The sequence below is a fragment of the Palaemon carinicauda genome, chromosome 28 (genome assembly GCF_036898095.1).
Source record: "Palaemon carinicauda isolate YSFRI2023 chromosome 28, ASM3689809v2, whole genome shotgun sequence".
Taxonomy (NCBI): domain Eukaryota; kingdom Metazoa; phylum Arthropoda; class Malacostraca; order Decapoda; family Palaemonidae; genus Palaemon; species Palaemon carinicauda.
Window position 1 is genome coordinate 81,031,088 of NC_090752.1, and position 23,880 is coordinate 81,054,967.

Below are 23,880 nucleotides of genomic sequence, written 5' to 3' on the forward strand. Positions count from 1 at the left end.
CTACGTACAAGGGAAGGTTTTAAAAGTCCGAATATACATGTTAAATAAATAGGTAAATATGATGTCACTACTCCGCGGATTTTCACCTATCGCGCCCGCGTCTGGAACCTATCTACCGCGATAAACGAGGGTTCACTGTATATATATATATATATATATATATATATATATATATATATATATATATATATATATATATATATATATATATATATATATATATATATATATATATATATATATATATATATATATATATATATATATATATACTGGGTATATATAGATAAATACTACACACAATTTAAACTTTTACTTAGCTTAAATCTATGTTCGATCGTAAGCAGGGATTAAGACGTCATTCTATTTCGTCAGCTGATCTATAGCTTTGGCCGACAACATAACGTATATGAACTGAAAGATGTCTAAAATAATCCTGGTTTTCGATGTTATCTCATTTAATAATTTTGGTCCTTTCCTGTTATCAATTAAAGATGTATTTTAACAACAGCAATTACAGATTGTTTTCATTATGGTTTTGTAGTCAGCTGTTTTCAAGGGCCCGACGGTATCATGATTATGCTCATATAGTTAACAGAGTATTGTTAATATGATTTTGCTCCCTATCACACAATCCTTGAGAAAAAAAGAAACACTTCTACGAATTCTCGACCAGTTTCTTATTCAAATTTGTATCAAACTACAACAACAGACGAATCAGCTGTTGATGCTGACGATCCACAGCCATCTACATACGCGATGTAAACAAAGACTTTGAATATAAATATAGGTAAACGTAACAATTAAATTTATTTTATACCATCGCAATATAATTTCTATTTCTTGATTTTTTATTTAACCTGACAAGATCTTTCTATTTTATACTATCTTAGAGCAAACCTCATTCACAAATAAAGAGCTGCGATGAACTGTAAACATGCTGAATTGTTAACTTCTACATTTACAAGTATGAATGTACTGTACAATTCTTTATGAAATTATATTGCCTTTTTGGTACAACATTAAAAATTAATTTGTTTGTTTGCAAGCTTAAATGGATTCATACTGTGTTAACCTCTCTAACTCTTGCTCTTCCTTTTAGGCGGAAAATTCAACTCTAGTAACATAGGACATTTCTTGTTAACAGAATATATCTCAATAAATTTGAACATGTGAAACTTCAAAATCGGGTTAACAGAACTCGTGTTAATGGGGAGTTAATTTTATATGGTGGGGGAGAGAACCCCAGGTCAAATGCCAAGAGCCAGTTGGTTCAGACTTAGTCCCTCCTAAGAGGTAAGTCATTGGTTATAAATACCGAGGGTTTGTATAGACTGACGGAACAAAGGACAAATTTGGAAGTAATTTGTATTTTTCCTGATGATACAAACCTTGAGCTATTTATACAAATTTGCCTGCCAGCCCTTTCCCCAAAAAAAGTCCTGCTTGCAAGCAAAGTGGGTGCTCAGGCCAGGTGTGTGAGTGAGTGAGGTAGCTAGCTACCACCGCACCTCTCCCGTTAACTAGCGGTATGGGTGGTTATCCCTAGGTAAAATCTTATGGCTCGTCTTTCAGCTAAGCCGAAAGTAATATCCCCTGTAAATAGCTACTGGTTTGCATTGTTAGGAAAATTACAAATTACTTCCAAATTTGTAATTTTTAGGTATATCTTAATTATTCTTAAGCAAAGTTTCTATATATATCTTCATGTTATTTTAAACTTTTTTTTTCTATGTATGCATCCCTTTTGCTCAATTTCTTATTCATTGTATGTGGGAATGATCAAGATATACCACACGTATTGTGCAGGTCTGGTAGAGAAATTTTGTTTTCACTTCTCTGCTTAATATGTTTATTACTTTAGCCCTGATGGGAAGGCACATTTTGTGCGAGTTACTTTATAAAGTTTTCTTAGATCTATGTTAATATAGGTCACCTTGATATATCCAAAACCAACATGTGCTGTTCATTGTGTTAACATTTCTTACTCATCTACCTGTAATGCTAATATACCATTTGAACTGCAGCTGTCTCTCTGATCAGCCAAGTGTTTCACATTCCTTACAATGGCTTATCATCACTTTATTTTTGCTTGTTTTCACAGAATTATGTTTTAGCTTAAATCTAATTCCGTTTCCTAGGCTCTTATTTCAATAATACCAGAAGGGTTTTTTTTTTTCGTTATTCTCTCTTTAATCAAATTGCTTGTAATTTGTTGACACCCCTTACATTTAGCATGTCCTGGTATGACCTCAAGCCTAAGATACCTTATACAGAAATTTTATATTCTTTGTTGGTTTTAGGATGTTTTTCTGTATTTAAAAGTTCTTTTTTTTTTCTTCTGAATTGATTTCTTTGCTAATTCATTTTATATTTTGTTTTAGAACTCCTTTTTTCTTTTATATTCATTTGTCTTTGCTGGTTCAGTTCTATATTCCCTTTATTTGCTGAGAAATTTTTTTTTGATAGGTTACACTTTTTAAGTTTTTTAAATTCCAATCTTATTTTACCTGGCAAAAAAATATTTGTTCCGATGCGTATACAACCAAACACCCTTTAAAATAAGAAATTCGTCAGCAGAAGTGGAGAGTATATTAAAATCATTAAGACTTTGATATAGTTAGTTGATCAGCACAGGCGAGTGACCTTGACCACTCTAGACTCTTCACTTGTGTCTTCAGCTGCAACATTTCCGATGTACTGTATTGTTACATTCTGTCCAAAGATGTTTAAATCATTTTTGGTGTTATTCTTGGCAACACCCAAGACGATGCCGAAGAGACTATACAGTCAGGCCTCTGTCTTTGTGGATATCATCTTTGCAATTTTGATAATCAACATAGATCTTTGAAGCATTTAAAATAAAGTTTTGATTCTTTCTCGTTCCTTCCCAGCGTCAACTCTCTTAAGATTGCTGCACGGTGTTCTGTTCTCGTTCTCTCCTTCCTCTCCTTTTTACATCACTTAATGTACTATATATGGTACTGTTTATTGCTGTTGTAATAAAAATATACTATCCAGTAAAATTGAGCTTTAATAATAACATTAATAACTATAGTAGCAAAACATTAATGATAAACACATATATGTGAACTATTCAAGGATAAACCCATTACATAGGAATTTTGGGGCTAAAGACCTTTGTAGTCTCCAAGGATTTTCCTTTTTGAAGCTAAAACAGGGAATCCTATACAACCTGATTACCAAAAAAATAATGTTCCCTTGCTCAATGGCCTGTGTATTGTGTGGACCATGGACTCAGTGAGTATAGGGGAGAGCTGCAGATTTAGTCTCATTTGAATTTTCCACAGTACCTCTGAAGCTGCACGGCGTTCTAGAAAAGAACCATCGTTCTAGTTCTCGCCAACGTATCTACGTCACCAACAGGCCCCAAACCACCATTCATTTCTCATCGCCATTAAGAGAACTTTAGTATATGTGTCTGCCCTGTTTTCAAGCATTATTAACTTAAATACTTGAGTTTAGTTTAATTCTTCCTCTTGGGTTTTGGACTGGAGAGTTTGATTTTTTATATAATGCATTCTTCTTTATAGAGTACTTTGTTTACTTTTTGGCAATCCACCGGTTTGGCGTGTCGATGTTTATGCAAGATTTCCTTGTCAGTTAGGTCCTTCATAGAGTTTTCCAAGAAATTTTGCCCTTGTCATTTATCGATATCCCTGATTTGTGTTTTGTTTTAATTTTTTTTAGTTATCTTCCTGCTTTGGCGATATATTATAGGGTGAAGCGGGATTCTAAGATGGCAACTGCATTGGTGGTCAAGATGTTATATAAGCCTCTTTACAAAGCCCTTCCTTCATAGACTTCCCTCCATTGAGTTTGATTTTGAAGATTTTGAATATCCTTCAGAATTTTTCAGAGATGTTTGTGCTAATATTACTGTACCACTTTGGCTCAACGGTCCATGTAATCTACTGCTTCTTTGTCTGAGACCAAGATTATACCCTCTTTATTCTGCAAAGCTGTATCAAAAAGTGGGAAGGTGGATTACCCTCCCTTCGGACCCGGAACCTTCACTCTTGGATTTTCTCTCCCACATTTTACAAAATAATTCTCATCCCACAATTTGACTGACTTGAAGAGGTGCGAGAGGCCTTTATCCCTAAGAAAATACAATACCAATCGTTGTGGAGGACGGGGTTGGCTTGTGCGGAATCAGTCACCTTGTCAGATAACTCCTGACTTCTTCGTTTCCTTTCTGGTCCACCTCTTTTAAGAGAGGAAGCTCCAGACATTGACTATACTGTCATGTAAATCTGTTCTAACGCAACCATATCAAGCGTGCCTGAGGCGTAGATCTAGACTCTGACGTCTTAAGTAAGTCTTGCCTTGAGACCATCACCACCCACTCTAGTGGTCTCTTGGTTTCTTGATTAGGTCCTGCAGTTTTTGGCTAGGTTTGATGACTCCACCATTCCTCTCAAAGAAGTGATACAAAGTTATTTTTCTTGTAGCATTAGCTTTTAGAACTAGTAATGCAAACTGGTGGCCTAGTGCAGCAATACAGAGTTTATTACAATAATTCAAGGACGTCTTAATTTTGAATCCGGGACTCCTTTTTCTAGCCAGAAAGGAAAAGCCTTTTCAGAGACGGGACCCACTCTATATCATGGCTCAAGAGTCAGGGAATAGCAACCTCTGTCCTGTGCCGACTTTAAAAGTATATTTACAGGCTTCCACATCCTTAAAAGGTAGTTTGTTTCAAAATACCCAGACCACTAAACTCTATCTACAGGCCCATAAGTATTTTAATGACATCCTTATTTAAAAGAGCTGATCCTGTGCCTATCCCTAAAACACGATGTGAGGAAAGTTGCTTTTTCACTTGTGATCTTTGCTAACAAGCAGTTTTAAAATGCCCAGAATTTTATGGGTTCTTTTGGGCATAGGTTATTTATTAGGCACTACTTAAAACAAATAAGAGTAGTACAACATTCATATGTGGTATTCAGGGCATTCGTGACCCATGGAGGGGTAGCCCAGGAGAAAGGACAAGGTTAGCCGGGTCCTTAAGAAGAAACGGATTAATGGGGGGTTGGTTAGCCAGCAATCTTCAGTCATCTCAGCCTTCCTTTTTGCTCTTGGAAGATGGGCATGGGTCGCAAATTGTTGGTCTGTAATGGACATGAGTCTACTTATTAATACTCTGATAGTCCTTGGAGACCACAGAGCACTTTAACCTTCAAAAGGGAGTGAGTAATTGACAACTTATATTTTGGTAGGTGCTGTGTGGTCTCCAAGAACCCTCCTGCCTCCCTAACCTTTATTTGCCATTTTTTTTTTTTAAGAGGAATTTTTATTTCAAGAAAGAAAAATAATGAAATTAGAATTTGATTATCGGTAACTTCCTTAATTGTCAACAAATTTTTTTTTCAACCTGGTAATTATCAACACATGATATACTTATTGAATTATTATAAACTCTAATTCTGAATTTTAGTAGAAAAAACCCTGGTCAGAGAGGAAATTTCATTTCAATTCAAAGCCAGATAGCTCGTTAATGTCAAAGACTTTGTCAATGTCAACCTTTTTCTTCTAACCATTTCTTTTGACCCCCATGTTGTTTTTTCATGTTTAAAAGGAATGAAAAGTTAAACAAATTTCATGTTATCAGGTTGTTATCTTTGAAGGTATCTTTAAAAATAGTTCACATTTCTCCATTAACAAATAAGAGAGGAAAAAGTCTATAAAGCAAACATAAACTGATCAGGTAAAAATATAATTGCCCTGCTAAGGGTTGCTCAGCCAGGCATGGAAGGGTTCAGCAAAACCAGAGTAATATATGGAAAGGAATATCCAATAAGTTTTATGTAGTAACTTCGTTTACACAAAATCTGCATTAAATGAAATTAAAACATCAAATACCCTGGGGGAAAAAAATAAGGAATAAGAAAGGGAATAAAGATATGTAAAAAGAAAGGGTATAGGGAAGAAATGTAAACTGAAATGAACAATTAAAATTTATGAACAACAGAAATTACCAAAATGGTGAGTGCCGCAGCTCGTTCGAAGTTAAAGAAAGCTTAAGTTTCGCTTCAGTTAAAGCACCGATTCTGAAGTCAGTAGATTGTGAGAAAAGACTCTGTGGCAGTGAGAACCTTTGTGGCCTTTATTCCTGTTCATTGACCCTGTTGATCATCCCTTTATGTGTGACCTTGGGGAGTGTGGCTCCCACTAAGCCTATGCTACTAACTTGAGCCCATGTCTGTATTACCTGTGCCAGTGATAGTACCTACAGCTCCTAGACAGTGACCCCAGTGTTGTGGTTCCTATGAGAGCAACCCCTTTGGCTTTTCCCCTTAGGGCAGCATCGTCATCGATGGTCACTCAAACAAACTTCTCTTCTTGCTGAGCCTGAGAAATTAGTTTCTCTCTCTTTTCTTTCAACTCTTCCTTCTCTTGTGATTCATACTCTTCTAACAAGATGAAGTTCAGAATGGCCAGTCCCATAGAAGTGTTGACGACACCACCACTTCTTTCAAGGGAAGTGGATGGCTCCCAGGTTGAGACCAGGGCCCAAGTCTTGATCCTGGGTGGCTGGCTTGACAATCTGAAGAGAAGAGGAGCCCATTGATAGAAGTCACTGGGGAGGGCACATCAGGCAACCGACCCCTAAATGTAGGGGTAGTGATGAGAAAGAAGAGTAGATCACCTGAGCCTACCAAGCAATAATATGGGTGTGGTGACCATGGTGCCAGCTACAGGTAGGACCTCAATCATTGATTAGTTATTGGTGTGTCTCAAGAATCGAGACCTTCCCTAGAGCTGCCGTGGTCAGAAATTGCTAGTTGGCTTTCAATCAAGTTGACAATCAGGTTTATGGATTTGAGTCTCTTTTCCAGTGTGGTCAACAAAATCCTGTCCCTGCCATTTTTTATGTGGCAAAGGTTCCACATGCAAGAGCTTTCTGCATCAGCACGTCATCAGGTTGGCCCTTCAGTATGTGCATGGGCAGAGAGACTTCTCTGATCAGAAGGCATGTCCTTCTTGGCCGAGTCATCGTCCACGAAAGCCTCTGCCATGTCCACCCTCCTAGCAATTTTGTGGCTTGACCAGTGTTTTCACGATAATGATAGGGCGATCTTCCTAACTCTTTGGAAAAGTACAGAACTCATGTTTTTTTGTGGAAAGGCTCTGACCAGGCAGCAAACCAGTGGGCCAACAGTGTTTTGAGAAGGATTTTTCAAACAAGTTTGTCCAGAGGAAGCAGTAGAACTTCAAAATGCTTCGGTGCAAGATTCACATCACTCTTGCTGAGGAGTCGGTTACAGGCAGCATTGGAGAAGTGGAGAAATGTTTTCCATGAATCCTTGATCAACCGCTCATTTTCTTTCAAGAACTTTAACTCTTTGAAGGTGAGCGCATACAAAACTTTTCTTGTGGCCATGCCTGTGCGATTGGTGAGGAAAATCACCATGGCCTTCTCTAGACCCCGAACAGGACTACTTGCAATGTCTTACACTAGGAATGAGCCTGTGCACACACAGTCCTTTACAGCTCCCATCCTGACAAGTTCAGGGAGAGAGGTAGAGGGGGATACTTACATTTGAGTTACTCCTCTCTCTCTTGCATAAGTAGGGGGCAAAATTATAGAACAACACAGAACCATATATCCAAGAGAAAAAAAATTGTAGTAGTGCTTTTCCTTAACAGCTTCCATATTTACTGCCGAACTGTATGGCATACTAACTGCTATTGAGAAAATAGCATTGGAAAAGGAGCGATGCAAGGAGTGTCATTCAAACTTTTAAAGTTTTTAATTCTAGTTACCCTTTAGTTTTAAAGATTTTAGAATGGCTTTTTATTATTGGACTAAGAGGTATAATGGTTAAATTTTGTTGGATTCCAGCACATTTAGGTGTGTCTGGGAATGAGAAGGCAGATTTACAAGCGAAGAATGCTGCATCCAAGCTGCTACCACAAAGGTATCCCATTCCCTGTAATGATTTCCTACCTAACATCAAGAAATTATTTATAGTAATCGGCAACAGCACTAGGATACTCTAGATGACAATAAAATGAGAGTAGTAACAAATGTCATTTCTCCTTGGAGGTATAACATGATGCTCCGAAAGTGGGAGACGTCTCTTTGTCATTACTGTATTGGTCACACTCGGTTGACACACAAGTTTCTGCTAAAGGGACAACACCAACTTTATTGCGATGGCTGTTTGGTATCTTTAACAGTGAGGCATTTGTTGACCAAATGCCCAGATTATAACAACTTAAGAAATAGATATCTGTTTGGGGCTTGAGGTGAGGATGGCAGGTTCATCCTTGCCAAGATTCTTGACATGATGTGTCCTGCTATACGAGCGGCATTTTTAGATTTATTTCAGAGGCAGGTCTTCTGAAAACTATTCAACTTTTATAATGACATTGTAACTTTTATGGTTTTAATTTAATATTCTTTTTTTATATATATATAATAAATAATATTGTGGTTAATGACCTAAGATGTCAGGATGCCAGAAAACTTTAAATCAATTAATCAAATTAACATATTTTCTACTGTAAATGTGCTTGTAACAAATTTGACCTTTATTTCTACTACAAATAAGACACTCTCACATTATTTTCTCCCCCCTTCCCAACAGACACAGGTAGGAACCTAGAACTTTGGTTTGGCAAAAACAGAAAAAAAACTGGATTATTTAGCAAACACTTCAAGATTTGTAAAAGACCACAGAACCTAACAAACCTACCTAACCTAACCTAGTAGTTCCCAGGTCTCATCTAGCTGGGGACAAGCCCCTCAGACCCCCCTACCCAGGTCACAAACTCTAGAAGTAAATCACAAATAATTCTTTACCTTATGATTTGACATCTGCGCCTTTTTTTTGGGGGGGGGCAATCTTTACAGTCGAGTTACAGTAGAAAATGTGCTGGTCTTCACTAAAAGCTAACTCAGAAATGCACTTGAGGCACTTTGAGAGATAACAAAATGAGCTACTGTATTAAAAATTGTTCACTACATTAGTTGTACAGTAATACTCGCCGTGCAACTTGGGTATGGCATCTATACAGCCATAATGGCAGCCAAACAACCTTCACAGCCTTCTATTCAAGGGAGTTACCCACAAGTCCTTCAGAACTTTTCTTCTTGACCCTGTGGGGGTGTTCAAGTAGTTGTTTTGCTAGTCCAGCCTTTACATAGGACAGAAAGCATCTTGTCTATGGTAATATGTTCGATGTAAGTCTGCACAAAAGGTGAATGACTGGCTCTTTTACTTTCCTTTCCCTCTCTTGGGGATGAAGAAGTCTCATTGTTATATGCTGGATCTAACATTGATGCTGTCTAGTTACATTTTTTAAAACAATTCTAATTATGTGGATTTGGAAGTACAGTAGGGTCCCGAATTATACGTGTTCAAATTATACGATTCCCCTTTTATGCGATCGCTATTTTCCAAAAATATATTTTCTGTATCTGCTAAGCTGTTCAAAGTCTGCTAGTCAAGGACTACAAAACGTATCAAATATATTGTCTTTTTAAGTCTATTGGTAGCCCCAAATACGGTGATTTATAATAAATGTTGCTAAACAATATTAACATTACATCTTATTAACATAATTTCATAATATAAAGCCTATTTAAGGATAAAATTCCACAACAATGAAATCAACTGTTAACTGTGCGAGTCCAGCTGACAAAATGTAAACAGAATTGTGGTTATATTCTCGGCAATCTTTATCTTTCTCCAACCTTTCGATAATTTTAATGGTAGTGTTAATGATGGTATATTAAAGCATTACTTTTGTTTAGTACAGTATATATAAAAGCTTTATTTTTCCCTTAAGGCGTTCAAGGTTTTCACGAGTAGACTGGGTTCGTTTATCGGCAGTGAATAGCCTAACCTTCGGTAACGAGTCGGCAATATTTTGTCATATTTTAAACAGTATACATTTGATTTGCAAAGATTGCTTTTGTAGAGTACACAGTATAATTATAAAAATCTCTCTCTCTCTCTCTCTCTCTCTCTCTCTCTCTCTCTCTCTCTCTCTCTCTCTCTCTCTCTGTAAGAAATAAAACCTTAGTTCACATATGGCAACCTGAGTTTAAGAATGAAATTAACATGACTATTGTTAGTTCTGGCGATCAATTCCTCACGAAACAAAAACACGGCATTCGACTACAACAGCTGATCTCTCTCTCTCTCTCTCTCTCTCTCTCTCTCTCTCTCTCTCTCTCTCTCTCTCTCTCTCTCTCTCTCGTGTTATACAATACTTACAATTAGATGAAGAAACCAAAATCACTTTTCTTAAAGTGTCAATCAAATACAAAACGAAAGTTATACCTTGTATACATCCATTTCAGTCGTAGCTTAAAATACGACATCCGATTTCTTCAGCAAACCACCATTTTTTGGGAAACATCATTTTATTCTAGAAAATTGCTACTCGTTAAATAGTTAATTGCACATTAAGAAAGCGTGTACTTTAGTTTTTAAATTTCGGATGTGTTTTAAAAATCTAGTATTGGTGACTACTTTTTGTTTTACTAAGATCAGATCAGCTGACGTCTAGCTGCCGGTCTCAAGAATAGGTGCATACGAATACAGTAACAAAGTATTGTTTATACCATTTCTCAACTTATTCAAAACATCTATACAGTTGATATTACATAAGCACCAATGTGTTATAACCTATCATATTTTTTTGTTTAGTACATTTAAAACTAACACACACACACACACACACACACACTCACACACACACACACACACACACACACACACACACACACACACACACTCACACACACACACACTCACTCACTCACTCACTCACTCACTCACTCACTCTCTCTCTCTCTCTCTCTCTCTCTCTCTCTCTCTCTCTCTCTCTCTCTCTCTCTAACAAACAAAATCTTTGTTGCTTCACAAAGTTTGTTATATTGAAAATCAATCATGATTCAATTTTCCTTACTTTCTCTAATCTCGCAGCATCTCTGTCACATCGAACGTTATAGCGGCAACTTAATTGTTCGATAACCTTAAAAATCGGCCTAGAACTTGCTTCTTCTCTTACTTTTTTATAGATGGTTTCATAATTGATGTGGGTACAAGTTGACTTATAATTAAAGTTAGGAAAAGTATTTTGGATATGGAATGGACAATCATCTTTAGTACCAGTTTAGAATTATCGTAAATTATCATGCTGTCATTAGCGGCAGTTTGTTATTGTTGATTAAACGCAAAAAGAAAAAATAGTTTTCCTGCTTTGCTACGTATGTAAGAATTTATATAAATATGGTAAATAATAATTGTAATAACATATTTACTAAAAGCTTTTAATATCATTATTTATCTCTTTGATCATGCGTGTTTAATGCCTACGTTTGTTTATTATGATCGAAGATGGAGCGTACAGTAAACGAACGGAAGGTTTCCGTTTCAGGCGGCGTCATAAAGAAAAACAACATTATATGAATGGCATTCATTTCATTTATTTGGAAGTTCTAAGAAAAATTAAGTAGAACATTGGTAATAGCAAAATCAACATATAATCAATACTTGGTAAGATTGCTGTCGATGCAAAAACTACCTATACACAGATGTGTAAATGCGTCTGTTTCTTCGTTATGATCAGAGATAAACGTAAACAAAACATTGGTTGTCGTTTTGATTGTGCTTTTTGGCGTGTTTAAGAAACAGATGATATAAAATCGCCTTTATTTTGATAATTCTGGATTTTCAATGATACAACAAAAGCTAGTCTATAGAGTGATGGTTTTGCTATTCACCAGTTGTCTTATACAATAGATATGACAAACATTAAAATTTGTCTGTATTTTGGGTCGTGTTATAACGGGAAATGTATGGTGTTTACACCCATCCTGGTTTTGATTTTAACCTTTTTTTCAAGTTGAACAATTTGACATAAAAAAGATGCAGTATAGTACATAGAAAGTATTGGAAATGGGCAGTAAACACATTTGAATAGGCAAGTTGCTGGTTGCCATGGCCCCAATGGAATTATTTATGTTAGATGTGTTTCAAAATATGCGATTTTCCATTTATACGAGGTCATTCATCGACCAAATTCTCGCACAATTCGGGACCCTACTGTACTGTAGTAGTTCTCCCCCATCCTCCCTTGACGAGAGGGGATAGGGTGAAATGAATACCATTTGCCATCACTCACCTGAAAGAGTATTTATGAATTAATCTACCATATGAAATGCTTTATTTTAATGCATATACGAAAAAGTATTGGATTGTCATGACCGACGGAATCAGCTGAGTACACACACACACACACTCTCTCTCTCTCTCTCTCTCTCTCTCTCTCTCTCTCTCTCTCTCTCTCTCTCTCTCTCTCTCTTTTTTTTTTCCTCCAAAGCCTTTCTTAGGCAGTATGCCAATAATTTGTTCTTAAATATAAGATCATGAAAGAGTACATGTATTTATTAATTAATCTAAGATATGAAGTTTTTTATTTTACTGTATATACGAAAAGACTATTTATTACGGTAAAGTATTGGATTGTCATGAAAATGTCACTAAATTCCCAAGTAGAGAATGGAATATCTGGGAATACCGATGGCATAACATCGAATCTTCCCTTCAGACAATTGTTGCAACATACAGCGCCACTCCTACACAATCATACTGATCGACACACGTCTTCCAGGATTTCTTTTCTTGTCAGAGGCTACTTTTTCATGGGTTGCTTTCCAGCAGTTGCTCCAGTAGTTCACGAAACGTTACTAGCCAACAACCAACGTTCTCCTTAAATCCTGGTTTTGTTGGAATGGGAATACTGGACAATCTTCTTGGAAGCTGCATGATAAACCTCTTCATGGAAACTCCTCACCTTAGGGAATCTGCTGTCCACAGACTTATCAGTCTCTTGGATTTGATCCACGGAAGAAACTCACCTGCTTTTCAACCTACTGGTAATGTACGCAGCCTTGCTACTGCAAGCTTTCCAATTGAGTTTGGTAAAGTACTCTGTAGTATTAATTAATAGCAATGCTTTCATTAATGACTTGAGTCAGCAAATGAGCTTGCTAAACAAACTCTTAACAAGAAGGCACATGCTTGTTAAGTCGGCAACATTACAAGGTTTATCTAGGTAAGAGGACTGTTTGATTTGACACACTGTTGACATGTACAGTACTATGTGTAGGGGTAAATGGTGTTCTCTATTTCATTGTGTGGCAGAAAGGCTTCTTACTCTAGGTTTTTACCATCACTCGACTGGCTTGCTATTCACTTATGAACAAGAAACTTCCAGTATTCTGCTCCCTAGTCCTAGTCCGTCAGTAGTGTTTAAGGACACCTTGCAACATCCCCGGGAAATTCTTGACACTTATTCCTTTCTTCCTATTTTCCTGTTTCGCTGTTTGATGACGTTGAGAATCGGCATGCCCCTGATCATGTGAAAGCTAAATGTTATCCAGATCAACTGTTTTCTAACATCCATCATCTGGGAAGCTCCTCAGTCTTTGCGGTGAAGGATACCACTTTGCGCTTGATCCATGTTTTTAACTAGGACTTGGTCCTGGACTCTTTGCAAGGATCATCACCCCATGGGGAGACGGTGGTACATTCTTGACCTCCCAAGGGGCTCAAGTCCCTTGGAACATCTCATGAGTTTGCAGGTCTCTCAAGCAGACCCTTCAAGCCCTCGGGAGAGACGGCAGATAAGGCCTAGACCCTCGAGACCGTCCTCTACTGGCCTGGCCATGGTGAAGCAAGCAGGAAACGATATAACTTGTGTCAAAATTCATTCAGAAAGATAGACAATCTCCATCACTTTGGTTCAGGAGTTTGTAGCCTGGACCTAGAATCCAACCATTCATGACTTGGTCCTTTATATTTCTTCCTTACAAGTAGCAACTAACATGGACAAAGATGACAACTTCCTGTTCTGGGAGGGAACTGAAATTCTTCCTACAGCAACAGAAGGAATAAGAGAAGAGGTCCTAGGATGCTGTTTCTTTCTGGTATACCAACCGTGTGTCACCCAATTGTACGTAATTCCTTTTGTATATATTATGCTTGTATATTCGCTCTTCCCTCGCACTAAAACGAACATGAGAATTCATGTCTAGTTTTCCTCTGTAACATTGTCTGTCTTGTGAACATGTTATGTCCTGTTGCCTTGAGGTTTTGTATATAAAGGAGAGTGTTCTATAATAATATAACTCAGTTGATTGCATCCTGCCTTTGAGTCACAACCTTCTCCCTCCCTCGTCACATTGGTGACCCCGGAGTGACTCGCTCCTCCTGCCTCCCCCCCCTCCACCTCTCACTGTTACTACGACGCCGTCAACGCATACCTTCTGCAGCAGTACTCGCCGTCAACGCATACCTTCTGCAGCAGTACTCGCCGTCGCCAGCCGCCCATATAGCAACGCCTTTTCAGCTCTCTCAACAACCGTTGGGGGACCAAAGGGCTTCGCTCACCCTCGGGAAAATGACCAGTATCACTCGCCTGCAACCTGCCGCAGACAGCTCTGCTCGTGAGGTGAACCTACTTCGTGCCCTTATGGACAGCCACTTCATGACCTTCAAAACCTCCATCAACGCCTCCACTCGTGACGAAGAGGACACCTATTCAACTTCAACCGAAGCTGACGTGAATGCTGTAGGACATACACGCCTATGAATGCCGTAGGACACACTCGCCTATGAATGCCGTAGGACACGCCTATGAATGCCGTAGGACACACTCGCCTAGGAATGCCGTAGGACACGCCTATGAATGCCGTAGGACACACACGCCTATGAATGCCGGAGGACACACTCGCCTACCCCGTGACGAGCCAGAGCGGCAACACAGCCAACCATCATCCACCACTCGCTCGCACCCCAACCAACGACTTCTACAGCCACTCACTGCCGCTAATCGGCGCAGTTTTTACTACTACCTCTCCAGATTCAGGGCACCTATTTAACATGTTCAGTATGTCATTTTTAGAGGGGGAGCCATGTACCAACTGTGTGTCACACAATTGTACATAATTCCTTTTGTATATATTATGCTTGTATATTCGCTCTTCCCTTGCACTAAAACGAACATGAGAATTCATGTCTGGTTTTCCTCTGTAACATTGTCTGTCTTGTGAACATGTTATGTCCTGTTGCCTTGAGGTTTTGTTTATAAAGGAGAGTGTTCTATAATAATATAACTCAGTTGATTGCATCCTGCCTTTGAGTTCACAACCCTCTCTCGGCACCGTCACACTGGCTTCATGGGACAATCAGACTTGCTTTTACTGCAAGCAAGGAGACGAAAGGGCAATCCGAGATTCGAGTGCATGAAGTCAGACATCAGATGCATCCTAGCTCAGGAAGAACTTGTCTAGGGCACTGTTCTTGAAGACCAGTCTAGTAATGACAGACAACCTTCATTGCCATTACCTACAGGAGTATACTCACAGGTCCCTGGATACCTGTATCCTTAGCCTGGTGGCTGTTGTTAGACAGATTGTGTAGTAAACCTTGCTCCTTTTCGGGACAAGAAACATCTCTTTAAGATAGCGGTCCTGACATAATTGTAGAATGAGAGGTGAGATGGACTGTGTCGTAATAACTCCTCCTACCCCTTCCTTAGGGCTGCAGCAGGTAAAACGTTATGTGCTGAACTAATGTTAGATGCAGGTCGACATCATGATTGAGCAACTTTTCTTAACAAATAAGTTTTTGTTCAGGAGTACCTCTATCTCCCCCATCCGCCTAGGATTTAGATGATGGTCAATTGTATGCAAATTTATTTCCCTTAAATGACCATACATTCAAACAACAATATCCTCCACACAGATATAGGTTTTTCCTTGACAGTCTACCAGTCCCTGGTAGTGACCTAGCCTAACACCTGCCTCATCTTCATCCCTAGGATGTTAGGAGGTTGACACGAGTCATCACTTTTGCTTCTGCATAGGAGTAAAGTGCATTGACATTTCATGGGAAGTAAACCAGCCAGTATGTTATAAGGACTTCTGTCTTCCTAAGGACAAGTCTCCTATCAAAGGATGAATGTTTATATTCATGTAGGAACAAATCAAATTTTTAAAGTAATTTATATGTATTCTGATACTCAAACTACAGTTTATAAATCTGAGTTCTTCAAGTTACACTTCCCACTTTGAACCACCCCACAAGTTCTGGGGTTTGAGATCAAAGTGGTAACTGAGTGGCCTGTTGGGTTTACCCATCCCCCTCCAGCTAATTACCACCACCTCGTTATAAGTTTTAAGTCTTATTCAGCTTCGCTGAAAGCATACTCTTATTAAAGGAAAGAGGTTAGTAAAGTTAGGAAAACAAAATTAGTTATAAAAGTTTATTTGCTCCTGTGCAAATACAGACCCTCCGCTATTTATAGGGGTATTACTTTCGGCGTAGCTGAAAGACGAGTCAAGATAATTTTAGTGAGGGATAACTACCCTATCCGCTAGTTAGCAGGTAGGGGTGGGTAGACTGGCTAACCTGCTCACTCACACCTCTCGGCTGAGTAACCCACTTTGGTTTTTAGCTCGGTAGTGCGGACATACTATTGCTCTCTCCGGCTTTTTACTTGCTTTGATTAAACTTTCTCTTTTTCCCTTTACAGATTGTGTATGCGTCTGGTGTCCTAGTATGTGTATTTTTCCTAGTCCCAAGGGCCGCTCCTGCAGTACCTTTATGTCGTCCGTTTAGACGGACCCTCACCTTCTGTGTCCAGATTGCCGGGGCCATTGGTGTTCTAGGGTTATCATCCTTGATCAATGTTGGGAGTGGTCTGCCTCCCAGTGGGAGAGATTTGGGCACGGGAAGAAGAAGGGTAAGTGTGATTCTTCGCCTTCGGAGTCATCCTAGAAGTTGAAGAAATCACGGTCTTCTTCTACCCCATCCTCTTTCCGAAGCTGCTCCTTTGCCGGTCTCTTCCAGGGAACGGCCTAGTAGCAGCGCAGGCCTGGTTACTCCAGGTCAACCTTGTGGGTAAGGAGACAGCGTTAGACTCCCCTAGCGAGTCGGCTCCTTCCCTTCCCACAGGGAATGCCTGCTTGTTTACTATTTAGTCTTTTTGGCCGTCACTGAGCGTTGTCCCCTTTCGAAGGAGATTCTCTTTAAACTCCTTCAATTGGAAGCGGAGAGAAGGCATTATTCTCCTTCCTCTGCAGAAGTTGATCCTCCTCCTGGTGGCGGAGGTGGTGTAGCACGTCTGTCAGACCTTTAGTCTGTGTCAGACGCCGAGGATGTTGCTGATCCACCAGGGGCGGTTGCAGACCACACTCCGAAGCAGGATTTCGCTTCGGGGGAACACTTCTCTCGTTCGCGAAAGAAAGCCACCACTGGTAATCGGTGGCCCAGTTACCCTTACGCTTCTTCTCCTGCGGCAGAGGTAGAGCACTGCCTTGAGCAAAGTTCACCTTTGGGTGAACAAACCTTCCCTTCGGGGAGGTAGCTCTTGAGCTAGAGCAGTCTCCCCCTCAAGCGAAGTCGGCTTAGCGTTCCTCTTCGGAGGTTTGTAGGGTGGAGGGCTTTGTGACCCCTCTCCATCCTGGACGTTCTTTTCCTCAGGCTGTGAAGAGACATCTTTTTTTTAACCCGAGGGTTCTGGTCAGGCTCTGACCCTTTGGGATCTCGTGACAATCACGCATCGGGCTGGCGTGATCACAATTCTTCTGCCTCTCGTCATCTTGAGCCTTTGGGCTCTCGTTACATTGCAAGACCTATTACCTCCGTGATGTTGAACCTTCGGGTTCTTGTGCCATCTGTCACGTTGAACACTAAGGTTCTCGGGATAAGAAGGTTTTGGTCTCCCATTGCACAGTTCTCTTGAGATCTCATAACCCTAGTATCGCTGAGCCTTCGGGCTCTCGTGCCTCGTCACGTTGAACCTTCAAGTTCACATGACAGGGAAATTTCGATTTCCCATTGCACTGATTCCTCGGGGTCCTGCAACCCTGGTTACGCTGAGCCTTTGGGCTCTTGTAGCTAGGAAACTTCGGTTTCCCGTGGCGTTGACCCCTCGGGGTCTAGAAACCCCAATTATGCTGAACCTGCGAGCGCTCTGTCCGGATATTACGTTGAGCATTCGGGCGCTCGTAACATAGACTTCGGCTTCCCGTCGCGTGGATCCTCTGGGTTCACGCGACCCTGGTTACGCTGAGCCTTTTGGCTCTTGTGATCCCCATCATGCCGAGTCTTTTGTCTCTCATTGTAGTGGTTTGCGGACTGCAGCCAGTGGTACCACCCAGACTGTTTTCTTAATATTTGAGTTTGCCAAAAAACCAGGTAGAATGATCGATGGTTTAATTCCGAGGAAAATCAACAGTATATATAAAATAATAAAGTAGCTTGAATCTCAGGTTAGATTTTAGAAAGGAAGCAAATAACACATTGAGTAAAAATGGGTGGCTGAGAAGGGGTCAGGTTATGCAGGGAAAAGAAACGCTTACAACTGTTTTCGAAAATAAAAAAAAAAATTATTTCAAAATGAAGTAAAATAGACAATCATGAAAAAATTTTGAAAAAATATCACGGTCGGATAAAAACGTGATTCCACATAACCAGTTATGATAGCCATGAAAATTATAAAATCCTAATGTTTTGCAATAAACTGCATACCATTAAACACTGACAATAACCAAAGGTGTCATACTATACGGTATAATGTCACCAGGATGAGGTTAAACAGTAAGCCACACGTTTAAGAAAACGAGATAAGAAAAATACAAAATTCCTTCTTTAAATTATCATCCCATCGGGTTTCAGATACAAAACCTATTCTGTAAGCCATAACATCGCGACAGCGCCACTTCGGTAAAGGTAGACATAAGGAAGCTTTAAGCTAAAAAGAACCCCCGCAACATTTATACCCTGATCTACATACATAGCCAGCAAGTTTGAACATTGACATCACTTCAAGTTGGGCTACAGCAAATTTTTATCTGTCACTTTGTGGTCCCTGGTTTCTCAGGATGCATATTTCAAATTAAGCAAAATTTTCATAGTTACCTAAAAAATTGTAATGATCATTAGATTCTATGGCTGGTTCATTTTTTATTAAATAGTACATTTAACCATCCACCTCCTAATTTTGAGTTGTTCCGTAACCGAAATACAAACCACGATATTTACATGGGTGTATTACTTTCGGCGTAGCTGAAATGACGAGCCATTAGATTTTTAACGAGGGTTAACTACCCTCTCGCTAGTTAGCGAGGGGGTAGGGGAGGGGTAGCATCAATATAAGGATGGGGTCCCACCTACTGGATCACACAATCAGGGCTATGGTCCGAGTCCGAAAGGTACCAGCACATAAATCTCTTAGAGACAAGGGGAGCCTTCCAGCAGTTCCTGACGGTTCATTGTGGTGCTGGTGAGCGACAACACCACAGTGGTGGTTTATGTAAATAAACAAGTAGTACCTTTTTGCAGCCCCTATGCTATCTAGCAGTGGAAGTGCTAAGGTAGCTCCCTATCAGCTTGCTTCATTCCAGGCAAGAGGAAAATGCTTGCAGACAATCAGAGCAGAGCACCTCAGATAGTGGGCTCTGAATGGTAATTGAATCTTCTGATAGCCAAGGACTTTGTGGGGGTTTCCCGATTGTGGATCTGTTTGCAACTTCCCTGAATTTCAGGCTCCCGCTCTACAGTTCCCCAGTCCTGGACCCTCAGGCTCTCTGCCAAGATGCATTCCAACAATGGTGGAACAACATCGACATGGACACTTTTCCCCTGATCTGTCTGATGAGAAGGGTGCTCAACAAGACTAGAGCATCCAACAACCTATTCATTATGCTCATAGCTCCATTTATGGCATAGTGCAGAGTGATTTCCAGACCTTCTGCAGCTCCTGATAGAGCTCCTAGAGAACTCCCTCAACAACCAGATTACTCAGACAACCACGCGTGAACATCTACCACAAGGCAGTAGCTTCTCTTTGACTTCATGCCTGGAGATTATCCAGCATCTCTTCTCACAAAGAGGTTTGCTCAGTAGGTTGCGAGAAGGATGTCTGTATACCTACTTAGATCATCGGCATCAGTCTACCAGGCTATGTGGACTGTCTTTTGTGGTTGGGGCCACGGAAGGGATATCTCTCCTCCATGCCAATATTCCAACAAAAGTTTAGTTAATTGTGTACCTTTGGGAAGAAAGCTCCTCTCAGTTTCAGCGGTGAAAGGCTACCACTCAGCCTTGAGCCTCTTCTTTAGACTGAAAGGAGTTGATATTTCCGTTTTGTTGGAGCTTTCTCTCCTCATATGAAATTATGAGCTTACTTGCCCCCAGTCAGAAGTAAGACCACCTTTTTGGAATGTGGTGCACGTCCTTCTGTCTATGTAGAATGTTCCCTACGAACCATTATGCCAGGGAACAGATCGTCACCTCACTTTGAAGGTGGGGGAGGTAACACTCAGCGTCAGACTCAAAATTCGGGGGTAGCAGAATCTGGATTGAGAGTTTTCATTCTGTAACCGATAATCCAGATCAACCGTTACTTTGCCCGGTGAGGAGTTCGTCCCCAATCGTCAGCATGGGGAAGGTCAAGAGGATGGCCACAAAGAACACCATTTTTTCTTGGATTCACAGGGTTGTTGACCATGCAGTGAATCTTGATCATCCTCCTGCTCATCGACCTGGAGCTCATGACGTCAGGGGCATATATACGCCCTTGGCATTTAAACGAAACTCTTGACACAGGTACTGCAAGTAAGGGTGTGGAATCATCAAATGACCTTCACTGCCCCCTACATGCAAGACATGACCCACAAGAGAATGGAGACGTTCTCCATTGGTCCTGTGGTGGCTGCATAACAAGTGGTTTAAGAATACCCCAGGCACCTTAATGGACATGTACCAGATGGTTTATGGCATGGGTTACCCTTGATTAGTCTGGGATGAGTGTCTAAGAATAACTAGCTCTTTCTTTCTTTCATCTTCCTCATCTCTTGGTGTACAGCACAGTGGGTCCTCTGCACGCTGGCTGACCTCACCTATCTGCAGGTAATAATCATTTCCTAGTCGGTTGGCCAGGGCACCAGCCACCTGTTGAGATACTACTGCTAGAGAGTTAAGGGGTCCTTTGACTGGCCACCCAGTACTACATTGAATCCTTCTCTCGAGTTACGGTTCACTTTCCCTTTGCCTACACATGCACCGAATAGTCTGGCATATTCTTTACAGATTCTCCTCTGTCTTCAAACACCGGACAACACTGAGATTACCACACAATTGTTATTCACCAAAGGGGTTAACTATTGCACTGTAATTGTTCAGTGGCTACTTGGTAAGGGTAGAAGAGACACTTTAGCTATGGTAAGCAGCTCTTCTAGGAGAAGGACACTCCAAAATCAAACCATTGTTCTCTAGTCTTTGGTAGTGCCATAGCCTCTGTACCATGGTCTTCCACTATCTTGGGTTAGAGTTTTCTTGCTTGATGGTACAGTTGGGCACAGTAATTCTATCTAATTTCTCTTCCTCATGTTTTGTTAAGTTTTTTATAGTTTATATAGGAGACATTTATTTTAATATTATTTGTAAAATATTTATTTTTTCCTTATTTCCTTTCCTCACTGGGCTATTTTCCCTTTTGGAGCCCCTGGGCTTATAGCATTCTGCTTTTCCAACTAGGGTGTAGCTTGGCAATTAATAATAATAATAATAATAATAGAATTAAAACTTGTCTACATCCCCATTACTTCCCGCGAGGAGGGTATTGGGAAAAGTCTCTTCATGCTACATTTCTATTTATCTCGGAATATCTTACCTAGAGTCACATTGCTAGTTTTCACATGCGCACATGTTGCGTAGGCTGCTATCCATGCTTTGCATGAGGTTTTAATGAGGTGTCCGGTTTTATCTCTGTTACAGGCCAAACTCTTACAAGAAAACCTAGGGTCAATGCCCAAGCCAATAGTCAGACTTTCATCATCCTAATGGGTGAGTCATCCCTAATGAATAGCGAAAGATTTGTAGGAGTGTCAGAACATATAACATTTAAAAGTAATTTGTATTTTTCCTAACAATACATACCTGTAGCTATTTATACAAATTTTTCCAGCATCACCTGCCCTTATATAAGTCCTGCCTGCAATAAAAAGTGGTTGGAATACACTGGTGTGTTAGTGAGAGGAGTAGCTGGCTATCCCCGCTACCCCTCACTACCACCCCCACTAACTAGTGGGTTCGGTAGTTGCCACCTCGCTTAAAAGTCTTGATGGCTAGTCTATTGGCTTTGCCAAAAGATAATCCCTAATGAATAGCTACAGGTTTGCATTGTCATCCAATTTCATGGCAAAGACTCGGAACTCATTAGTTCTGGATAAGTGGTTCAAGTCATTCTCCATATCTTCCTATGGACAACATCAGATTAACCAGAAAAGCTTTTTCTCTGCTCTGAAATGGACAACAAACTGCAGACTGGCAATCCAAAACCTGTTTGACTATAGAAAACAAAGCAACCTCTATCCCTATTAAGGTTCACAAAATGCAAGGTGAACCACCTGTTTTATTGTGATGTAGGCATGAATGTGAAAGAGGCAATTAATCTTCTCAGCCCACTACCTTCTAAAGGTTATGTACAGGCCTTAGGGCACTTCTTGGGAACTCCTGTAGTCATCCAACAGATGTAGGTCCTCGGGCAGGTTGCATCCGAATCCAGACAAAGTGGGAAAGTGTGTGAATAGCAAATACATGTCTTTATTCTTCCCCTCCCTTTTCCCTCCTCTGATCAAGAACATGAGGTCTTTCACCCAAACAAGGAAAAGCTTACCAGGTGAGAGTTATGGAGTAATGTTGATTCGTGATACATGAATCTGCCTTCTTTAGACCAAATGAACTCTCTTACTTTTATTTAGCCTAAAGGGAGAACACCTTCCAAAGACCCAAGGATTCCTCCCTTTCTGAGGTAGCGTGTGAGGAGCTACACCTCGTTAACCTTGAAGGATGACCCCATCTTGCCAAGTTTTCCCCCGTGAGGGGTATCCTGTGTGGTAAGACAATTGATTCTCTCTTCCCTCGTATGGTCCTAGGCCAGATGCCGGGCGAGTAGGTTATTTTCCTAGGGTTCCTTCTCGAGGCCTGTGTTTGAGAGGGTTTCTCCCCTCCTAACTGCGAGTTTCCTTCTTAAAAGGACGAGGGTTTATATTCCTATTAGAGAAAAATGAAAATTTTAGTAATCTATATTTATCCTATCTATACAAGCCTGAGTCCTTTTAAGGTTTACTGCTGGTGATTTAGGCCATGCAGAAGAATTAGCTAATACAATACCTCATCCTCCCTCACACTCCTGCTACTCTCCCACGCAGTTTTGTTTTTCTCCCAGCCAGATCAGTGGAGCTGAGCTTCCTCCTACTTAAAATGACTCAGGTCCGTATAATTAAGAAAAATACAAATTACTAAAATTTGTCAGATATTTGTGATTATTATCCATCAATCTTGTAAAGCCCACAGTACAGTCTTTGAATATCCAGCAGACAGAAGTAGTGTTAGTAGCACAATGCTTTAGCCATAGGTACACAGAAACCATTTGCCTAATTTATGTAGCAGAATTCTAGAAGCTGTTCTCCACCCAAAAAAAATCTTTTGGTTTCTTTTTACTCTAGGCTCTGTGAACTTTTTGATTTTTTTTATGTTGGTATGCTCATGTCATTTAATGTTTCTTGTATATAAATAGTGAATGTTTTTACGTTGAGTCAGAATAACTATTATGAATATACAAGGCTTTTATTTTATTTTCAGGGGCTCTTTTATACATACATAAGTATTTAACCTGCTTTTTATTTTACTTTCCAATTCTCATCCTCCAGAGCTCATTCAGTCTCCTACAGGTAACTCTGGTATACAGCCATGAAACACTCCTTAATAAGGATTTGGGTTATTTTATAACCAATTAGCTTTTCATGAAACAAAACAAATT

The 23,880-nt window shown here is 40.0% G+C and overlaps 1 protein-coding gene across 6 annotated transcripts in view; it reads left to right on the top strand.

Moving 5' to 3' along the window:
* LOC137621675 (CCR4-NOT transcription complex subunit 2-like) overlaps positions 1 to 23,880 on the top strand; it is a 218,223-nt gene that overhangs the window by 138,640 nt on the left and 55,703 nt on the right. The gene's annotated exons all lie outside the window — the stretch shown is intronic.